General features: G+C 39.6%; 1 non-coding gene across 1 annotated transcript; it reads left to right on the top strand.

Annotated features, from left to right (window-relative positions):
- Window positions 1–10599: 10599 nt before the first annotated feature.
- On the top strand, window positions 10600–10706 carry LOC115838191. Its single transcript, XR_004033220.1, has one exon. It is a non-coding gene; the product is annotated as a U6 spliceosomal RNA (small nuclear RNA).
- Window positions 10707–10946: the final 240 nt, after the last annotated feature.

Genomic DNA, 10946 nt, shown 5'->3' with positions numbered 1-10946 from the left:
ATTCAACAAGAAGATCTAACTATCCTAAATATATATCCACCCAACACTACAGCACTCAGATTCAGAAAGCAAATTCTTAAGAGACCTACAAAGAGAATTAGATAACTACATAATAATAGTGAGAGACTTCAGCAACCCACTGATAATATGAGGCAGATCATCAAGGCAGAAAACTGATGAAGATATTCAGGACATGAGCTCAACATTTGACCAAATGAGCCCAACAGATATCTACAGAACTCTCCAGCCAAAAACAACAGAGTATACATTCTTCTCATCTGTACATGGCACGTGCTATAAAATAGACCACAAAATCGGCCATAAAACAATCCTCAGCAAACTCCAAAAAACTGAAATCATACTAAACACTCTCAGAACACAGTGCAACACAAATAGAAATCAATACTAAGAAAAGCACTCAAAACCATACAAGTAAATGAAAATTAAACAACCTGCTCCTGAATGACTTTTGGGTAAGCAATAAAATTAAGGTAGAAATCAAGAAATTCTTTGAAACTGATAAGAATAATGATGATACAACATACCAGAATCTCTGGGACACAGATAAAGCAAGTTATGAGTAAAGTTCATAGTGCTAAAAGCCCACATCAAAAAGTTAGAAAGGTCTCAATTTAACAACCTAATGTCACATCTAGAGGAACTAGAAAAATAAGAGCAAACCAACTGAAAGCTAGTAGAAGAAAAGAAATAACAAAAATCAAAGCTTAACTGAAGGAAATTGAGATGTCAAAAACCATACAAAAGATCAACAAATCCAGGAGATGATTATTTTAAAGAATAAATAAGATTGACAGGGTCCTAGCTAGACTAATAAAAAATAAAAGAGGCTGGGCATGGTGGCTCATGCCTGTAATCCCAGCACTTTGGGAGCCCGAGGTGGGTGGATCACAAGATCAGGAGTTCAAGACCAGTCTAGCCAATATGGTGAAACCCCATCTCTACTAAAAATACAAAAATTAGCTGGATGTGGTGGCACATGCCTGTAGTCCCAGGTACTTGGAAGGCTGAGGAAGGAGAATCACTTGAAAGCGGGAGGCAGAGGTTGCAGTGTGCCAAGATTGCACTACTACGCACCATCCTGGGTGACAGAGCAAGAATCTGTCTCAAAAACAAACAAACAAACAATAAAAGAGAGAAGATCCAAATAAACACATTCAGAAACAACAAAGGGGACATTACTATTGACACCATAGAAATAAAAAAAAAGTCTTCAGAAACTACTATGAACACCTTATGCACACAAACTGGAAAACCCAGAAAAAATGGATAAATTCCTGGAAACATACAGTCTTTCAAGATTGAACCAGAAAAAACTGAATACCTGAACAGACCAATAACAAGTTCTGAAATTGAATCAGTAATAAAAAGCCTGCCAGACAGAAAAAGCCCAGAACCAGAGAGATTTACAGCCATATTTTACCAGATATATAAAAAGGAGTTGGTACAATTTCTACTGAAACCATTCCCAAAAATTAAGGAGCAGAATCTCCTCCCTAACTTACTATATAAGACCAGCATCATCCTGATACCAAAACCTGGCAGAGACACAAGAAAAAAAGAAAGCTTCAGGCCAATATCCTTGATGAACGTAGATGCAAAAATCCTCAAAAAACACTAGCAAATTAAATCCAGCAATACATTGAAAAGCTAATCCACCACCATCAAGTAGGCTTTATCACTGGGATGCAAGTTTGGTTCAACATACGCAAATCAATAAATGTGATTCACCACATAAACAGAACTAAAACCAAAAGCCAATAACCGTCTCAATAGATTCAGAAAAAGCTTTCGATAAAATTCAACATCTCTTCATATTAAAAATCCTCAACAAACTAGGCATTGAAGGAACATGCTTCAAAATAATAAGAGCAATCAATGAAAAATCTACAGCCAACATCATACTGAATGGACAAAATCTGGAAGCATTCCCCTTGAGAACAGGAATAAGACAAGGATGCCCACTCTCACCACTCCTATTTAACATAGTACTGGGAGTCTTAACCAGAGCAACCAGGTAAGAGAGAGAAATAAAAGAAGAAATGAAAAGAATCCAAATAGGAAGGGAGGAAGTCGAACTATCTCTATTTGCATATGATATGATTCTGTACCTAGAAAACCCCATAGTCTCTGCCTGAAGGCTCCTAGAAGTGATAAACAACTTAAGGTTTCAGGATACAAAGTCAATGCACAAAAAACAGTAGCATTTCTATATATTAACAACATTCCAGCTGACGTTCAATCCCTTTCACAATTCAATCCCTTTCACAATTCAATCCCTTTCACAATAGCCACAAAAAGAATAAAATAACTAGGAATATAGCTAACCAGGGAGGTTAAAGATCTCTACAACAAGAACCGTAAAACACTGCTGAAAGAAATCAGAGATGGCACAACAAATAGAAAAATATTTCATGCTCACAGATAGGAAGAATCAGTATTTTTAAAATGACCACATTGCTCAAAGCAATTTACAGATTTAGTGCTATTCCTATCAAACTACCAAAGACATTCCTCGCAGAATTAGAAAAAAAAAACTATTTTAAAATTCACAGGAAACCAAAAAAGGCTTGAATAGTTAAGGTAATTCTAACAACAACAACAAAAAAAGCTGGAAGAATCATGTTACCCAACTTCAAACTATATTACAAGGCTACAGTAATCAAAACAGCATAGTGCTGGTGCAAAAACAGTCACATAGACCAATGGAACAGAATAGAGAACCCAGAAATAAACCTACACACCTACAACCTTCTGATCTTTGTCAAAGTTAACCAAAAAGAGCAATGGGGAAATGATTTTCTATTCAACAAATGGTGCTGGGGTAAGAAGTTAGCCATATGCAGAAGATTGAAGCTAGACTTCTTCCTTACACCCTGTATAAAAACTAACTCAAGATCAAGTAAAGACTTAAGTGTAAAACCTAAAACTATAAAACCCTGGAAGATAACCTAGGAGCCTGGCAAAGATTTAATGACAAATACACCAAAAGCAGTTATGACAGAGACAAAAGTTGACTTTCTGCCTGAAAGCTCCTAGAAGTGATAAACAACTAATTAAACTAAAGCACTTCTGAACAGCAAAAGAAACTATCAACAAAATAAACAGACAACACACAGAATGGGAGAAAACATTCACAAACTGCATCTGACAAAGGTCTAATATCCAGTATCTATAAGGAACTTAAACAAATTAACAAGCAAAAAACAAACAACCCCATTAAAAAGGGGGCAAAGCACATGAACACACAATTTTCAAAAGAAAACAGGCCAGATGCAGTGGCTCATGCCTGCAATCCCAACACTTTGGGAGGCTGGGGTTGGCAGATCACAAGGTCAGGAGTTCAAGACCAGCCTGACCAACATGCTGAAACCCTGTCTCTACTAAAAATACAAAATTTTACCAGGCATGGTGGCATGTGCCTGTAATCCCAGCTACTCAGGAGGCTGAGGCAGGAGAATCGCTTGAACTGGTAAGTGGAGGTTACAGTGAGCCAAGATCACACCACTCCACTCTAGCCTGAGTGACAAAGCGAGACTCTGTGTCAGAAAAAAAAAAAGGAAGAAAGAAAGAAAAAAAGAGAGAGAGAGACAGAGAGGAAAGAAAAGAAAAAAAGAAAGAAAGAAAGAAAGAAAGAAAGAAAGAAAGAGAGGAAGGAAGGAAGGAAGGAAGGAAGGAAGGAAGGAAGGAAGGAAAGAAAACACACACATGGCTAACAAGCATATGAAAAAATTATCAACATCACTAATCATTAGAGAAATCCAAATCAAAACCAAAATGAGATGCCATCTCACACCAGTCAGAATGGCTATTACTAAAAAGTCAAAAAATAACAGATGCTGTCAAAGTTGTGGAAAAAAGGGAATGCTTATACACTGCTGGTAAGGAATGTAAATTAGTTCAACCATTATGGAAAGCAGTGTGGCAATTTCTTAAAGATCTTAAAACAGAAGAACCGGGTCCATTCCAAGATGGCTGAATAGGAACAGCTCCAGTCTGCAGCTCCCAGCATGATCGACGCAGAAGACGGCTGATTTCTGCATTTCCAACTGAGGTAGGTGGTTCATCTCATTTGGACCGGTTGGACAGTGGGTGCAGCCCACAGAGGGTGAGCCAAAGCAGGGCAGGGCATCACCTCAACTGAGAAGTGCAAGGGGTCAGGGGATTTCCCTTTCCTAGCCAAGGGAAGCCAAGACAGACGGTACTGGGAAAATCGGGACACTCCCACCTTAATACTGTGCTTTTCCAATGGTCTTAGCACAGCAGAAGATTATATCCCATGCCTGGCTCAGCAGGTCCCACATCCATGGAGCCTTGCTCACTGCTAGCACAGCAGTCCAAGATCAAACTGTGAGGCAGCAACCAGGCTGGGGGAGGGGCGTCTGCCATTGCTCAGGCTTGAGTAGGTAAACAAAGCTGCTGTGAAGCTCCAACTGGGTGCAGCCCACCGCAGCTCAAGGAGGCCTTCCTGCCTCTATAGACTCTACCTCTGGGGGCAGGGCATAGCTGAACAAAAGGCAGCAGAAACTTCTGCAGACTTAAACGTCCCTGTCTGACAGTTCTGAAGAGAGCAGTGGTTCTCCCTACACGGTGTTTGAGCTCTGAGAACGGACAGGGTGCCTTCTCAAGTGGGTCCCTGACTCCCGTGTAGTCTAACTGGAAGACACCTCCCAGTAGGGGCCGACTGACACCTCATAGCGGCAGGTGCCCCTCTGAGACAAAGCAACCAGAGGAAGGATCAGGCAGCAATAATTGCTGTTCTGCAATATCTGCTGTTCTGCAGCCTCCACTGGTGTTACCCAGGCAAACAGGGTCTGGAGTGGACCTCCAGCAAACTTCAGTAGACCTGCAGCTGAGGGATCTGACTGTTAGAAGGAAAACTAACAAGCAGAAAGGAATAGCATCAACATCAACAAAAAGGACATCCACACCAAAACCCCATCTGTAGGTCACCATCATCAAAGACCAAAGGTAGATAAAACCACAAAGATGGGGCGAAACCAGAGCAGAAAAGCTGAAAATTCTAAAAACCAGAGCACCTCTTCTCCAAAGGATTGCAGCTCATTGCCAGCAATGTTACAAAGCTGGAAGGAGACTGATTTTGACGAGTTGACCCAAGTAGGCTTCAGAAGGTCAGTAATAACAAACTTCTCTGAGCTAAAGGAGGATGTTTGAACCCATTGCAAGGAAGCTAAAAACCTTGAAAAAAGATTAGATGAATGGCTAACTAGAATCAATAGCGTAGAGAAGACCTTAAGTGACCTGATGGAGTTGAAAACCATGGCAGGAGAATGATGTGACACATGCACGAGCTTCAGTAGCCGATTTGATCAAGTGGAAGAAAGGGTATCAGTGACTGTGGATCAAATTAATGAAATGAAGCAAGAAGAGAAGTTTAGAGAAAAAAGAGGACAAAGCCTTCAAGAAATATGGGATTATGTGAAAAGACCAAATCTACATTTGATTGGTGTACCTGAAAGTGACGGGGAGAATGGAACCAAGCTGGAAAACACTCTTCAAGATATCATGCAGAAGAACTTTCCCAACCTAGCAAGGCAGGCCCACATTCAAAATCAGGAAATACAGAGGACACCACAAAGATACTCCTTGAGAAGAGCAACCCCAAGACACATAAGTGTCAGGTTTACCAAGGTTGAAATGAAGGAAAAAATGTTAATCGCAGCCAGCAAGAAAGGTCAAGTTACCCACAAAGGGAAGCCCATCAGACTAACAGTGGATCTCTCAGCAGAAACTCTACAAGGCAGAAGAGATAGACAAGAAAATGCAAAGAGATTTTGTCACCACCAGGCTTCCCTTACAAGAGCTCCTAAAGGAAGCACTAAACATGGAAAGGAGCAACTGGTACCAGCCACTACAAAAACCTGCCAAATTGTAAAGACTTTCGATGCTAGGAAGAAACTGCATCAACTAATGGGCAAAATAACCAGCTAACATCATAATGACAGGATCAAATTCACACATAACAATATTAACCTTAAATGTAAATCAGCTAAGTGCCCCAATTAAAAGACATAGATGGGCAAACTGGATAAAGAGTCAAGACCTATCAGTGTGCTGTATTCAGGAGACCCATCTCATGTACACAAACACACATAGGCTCAAAATTAAGGGATGGAGGAAGATCTACCAAGTGAATGGAAAGCAAAAAAAAAGCAGGGGTTGCAATCCTAGTCTCTGATAAAACAGACTTTAAACCAACAAAGATCAAAAGAGACAAAGAAAATCATTACAAAATGGTAAAGGGATCAATTCAACAAGAAGAGCTAACTATCCTAAATAAATATACACCCAATACAGGAGCACCCAGAGTCATAAAGCAAGTCCTTAGAGACCTACAAGGAGACTTAGACTCTCAGACAATAATAATGGGAGACTTTAACACCCTACTATCAATATTAGACAGATCACTGAGACAGAAAGTTAACAATGATATCCAGGACTTGAACTCAGCTCTCCACCAAGCAGATCTAATAGACATCTACAGAACTCTCCACCCCAAATCAACAGAATATACATTCTTCTCAGCACCACATCACACTTATTCCAAAATTGACCACATAGTTGGAAGTAAAGCACTCCTCAGCAAATGTAAAAGAACAGAAATTATAACAAACTGTCTCTCAGACCACAGTGCAATCAAATTAGAACTCAGGATTAAGAAACTCACTCAAAACCACACAACTATGGAAATTGAACAATCTGCTCCTGAATGACTACTGGGTAAATAATGAAATGAAGGCAGAAATAAAGATGTTCTTTGAAAACAATGAGAACAAAGACACAACACACCAGAATCTCTGGGACACATTTAAAGCAGTGTGTAGAGGGAAATTTATAGCACTAAGTGCCCACAAGAGAAAGCAGGAAAGATCTAAAATCGACACCCTAACATCACAATTAAAAGAACTAGAGAAGCAAAAGCAAACAAATTCAAAAGCTCACAGAAGGGCAGAAATAACTAAGATCAGAGCAGAACTGAAGGAGATAGAGACACAAAAAACCCTTCAAAAAATCAATGAATCCAGGAGCTGGTTTTTTGAAATGATCAACAAAATAGGTAGTCCACTGGCAAGGCTAATACAGAAGTAAAGAGCGAAGAATCAAATAGATGCAATAAAAAATGATAAAGGAGATATCATCACTGATCCCAGAGAAATACAAACTACCATCAGAGAATACCATAAACACCTCTATGCAAATAAACTAGAAAATCTAGAAGAAATGGATAAATTCCTGGACACATACACCCTTCCAAGACTGAACCAGGAAGATGCTGAATTCCTGAATAGACTACTAACAGGCTCTGAAATTGAGGCAATAATTAATAGCCTACCAACCAAAAAAAGTCCAGGACCAGACGGATTCATAGCCAAATTCTACCACAGATATAAAGAGGAGCTGGTACCATTCCTTGTGCAACTATTCCAATCAATAGAAAAAGAGGGAATCCTCCATAATGCATTTTATGAGGCCAGCATCATCCTGATACCAAAGCCTGGCAGAGACACAACAAAAAAAGAGAATTTTAGACCAATATCCCTGATGAACATCGATGTGAAAATCTTCAATAAATACTGGCAAACTGAAGCCAGCAGCACATCAAAAAGCTTATCCACCACGATTAAGTTGGCTTCATCCCTGGGATGAAAGGCTGGTTCAACATACACAAATCAATAAACGTAATCCATCACATAAACAGAACCAAAGATAAAAACCACATGATTATCTCAATAGATGCAGAAAAGGCCTTCAACAAAATTCAACAGACCTCCATGCTAAAAACTCTTAATAAACTAGGTATTGATGGGATGTATCTTAAAATAATAAGAGCTATTTATGACAAACCCACAGCCAAAATCATACTTAATGCGCAAAAAATGGAAGCATTCCCTTTGAAAATGGGCACAAGACAAGGATGGTCTCTCTCATAACTCATATTCAACATAGTGTTGGAAGTTCTGGCCAGGGCAATCAGGCAAGAGAAAGAAATAAAGCGTATTCAGTTAGGAAAAGAGGAAGTCAAATTGCCCCTGTTTGCAGATGACATGATTGTATATTTAGAAAACCCCATCATCTCAGCCCAAAATGTCCTTAAGCTAATAAGCAACTTCAGCAAAGTCTCAGGATACAAAATCAATGTGCAAAAATCACAAGCATTCCTATACACCAATAACAGACAAACAGAGAGCCAAATCATGAGTGAACTCCCATTCACAATTGCTACAAAGAGAATAAAATACGTAGGAATCCAACTTACAAGGGATGTGAAGGACCTCTTCAAGAGAACTACAAACCACTGCTCAACAAAATAAAAGAGGACACAAACAAATGGAAGAACATTCCACGCTCATGGATAGGAAGAATCAATATTGTGAAAATGTCCATACTGTCCAAGGTAATTTATAGATTCAATGCCATCCCCATCAAGCTACCATTGACTTTCTTCACAGAATTGGAAAATACTACTTTAAAGTTCACATGGAACCAAAAAACAGCCCACATTGCCAAGACAATCCTAAGCAAAAAGAACAAAACTGGAGGCATCACACCTCCTGACTTCAAACTATACTACAAGGCTGCAGTAACCAAAACAGCATGGTACTAGTACCAAAACAGAGATATAAACAAATGGAACAGAACAGAGGCCTCAGAAGTAACACCACACATCTACAACCATCCAATCTCTGACAAACCTGACAAAAACAAGAAATAGGGGAAGGATTCCCTATTTAATAAATGGTGCTGGGGAAACTGGCTAGTCATACATAGAAAGCTGAAATTGGATCCCTTCCTTATGCCTTATACAAAAATTAATTCAAGCTGGATTAAAAATGTAAATGTTAGACCTCAAATCATCAAAACCCTAGAAGAAAACCTAGGCAAAACCATTCAGGACATAGGCATGGGCAAGGACTTCATGACTAAAACACCAAAAGCAATGGCAACAAAGGCCAAAATAGACAAATGGGATCTAATTAAACTAAACAGCTTCTGCACAGCAAAAGAAACTGCCATCAGAGTGAACAGGCAACCTACATAATGGAAGAAAATTTGTGCAGTCTACACATCTGACAAAGGGCTAATATCCAGAATCTACAAAGAACTTGAACAAATATACAAGAAAAAATCAAACAACCCCATCAAAAAGTGGGCAAAGGATATAAACAGACACTTCTCAAAAGAAGACATTTATGCAGCCAACAAACACATCAAAAAATACTCATCATCACTGGCCATCAGAGAAATGCAAATCAAAACCACAATGAGATACCATCTCACGCCAGTTAGAATGGCGATCATTAAAAAGTCAGGAAACAACAGGCGCTGGAGAGGATGTGGAGAAATAGGAACACTTTTACACTGTTGGTGGGAGTGTAAACTAGTTCAACCATTGTGGAAAACAGTGTGGTGATTCCTCAGGGATCTAGAACTAGAAATACCATTTGACCCAGCAATCCCATTACTGGGTATATACCCAAAGGATTATAAATCATGCTCCTACAAAGACACATGCACACCTATGTTTATTGCAGCACTATTCACAATAGTAAAGACTTGCAACCAACTCAAGTGTCCATCAATGATAGACTGGATTAAGAAAATGTGGTGCATACACACCATGGAATACTATGCAGCCATAAAAAAGGATGATTCATGTCCTTTGTAGGGACGTGGATGAAGCTGGAAACCATCATTCTCAGCAAACTATCACAAGAAAAACAAACACCGCATGTTCTCACTCATAGGTGGGAATTGAACAATGAGAACACTTGGACACAGGGCAGGGAACATCACACACTGGAGCCTGCTGTGGGGTGGGGTGAAGGGGGAGAGATAGCATTGGAGAAACACCTAATGTAAATGACGAGTTAATGGGTGCAGCAAACCAACATGGCACAGGTATACATATGTAACAAACCTGTAAGTACTGCACATGTACCCTAGAACTTAAAGTATAATAATAAAAATAAATTAATAAAAATTAAAAAAACAGAAGTACCACTCTACCCAGCAAGCCCATTACTGAGAATATAATCAGAGGAGTATAAATCATTCTACCATAAAGACACATGCATGTATGTGTTCATCACAGCACTACACAATAGCAAAGTCAGGGAATCAACCTAAATGCCCATCAAGGGTAGACTGGATAAAGAATATGTGGCACATATACATCATGGAATACTACACAGCCATAAAAATGAATGAGATCATGACCTTTGAAGACGCATGGATGGAGCTGGAGATCATAATCCTAAGTCAACTAACATAGGAGCAGGAAATCAAACACTGCATGTTCTCACTTGTGAGTTGGAGCTAAACACTGAGTACACATGGACACAAAGAAGAGAACAACAGACATCTGGATCTACTTGAGGGTGGAGGGTGAGAGGAGGGAGACGATCAAAAACTACCTATCAGGTACTATGCTTATCACCTTGGTGATTAAATGATCTGTACACCAAACCCCCGTGATCCGCAATTTACCTACATAACAAACCTACCTGCACATGCACCTCTGAACCTAAAATAAAAGTGTTTTTTTAAAAAGTGAATCTGGTGCTCCCCTCGGCAGCACATATACTAAAATTGGAACGTTGCAGAGAAGATTAGCATGGCCCCTGCGCAAGGACGACGTGCAAATTCGTGAAGTGTTCCATATTTTTGACATCATCTCCAGCCTCTGTAAACTTTAAAGGGCCTGCAGAGAATGCCATGCTTCTGGATGATGATTGGTGATCTTGTCTTCAGATGAAAAGTATTTGTGTTGTGATAAGGGTGTTGGGGTAAGGGACTCTGTGTGCTGTGCCTTTTCTCTAGCTGAGTGGTTCTATAATGAGTCTAGGAGGAAAAACATCAGCATTAACAGGAGACTTGCTATAAGAAGCCAATTCATGGACTCTTTT

The sequence above is a fragment of the Nomascus leucogenys genome, chromosome 13 (assembly GCF_006542625.1).
Source record: "Nomascus leucogenys isolate Asia chromosome 13, Asia_NLE_v1, whole genome shotgun sequence".
NCBI lineage: Eukaryota > Metazoa > Chordata > Mammalia > Primates > Hylobatidae > Nomascus > Nomascus leucogenys.
Note: the sequence above shows the minus strand (reverse complement) of the source record. Positions and strands in the feature narration are given on the sequence as shown.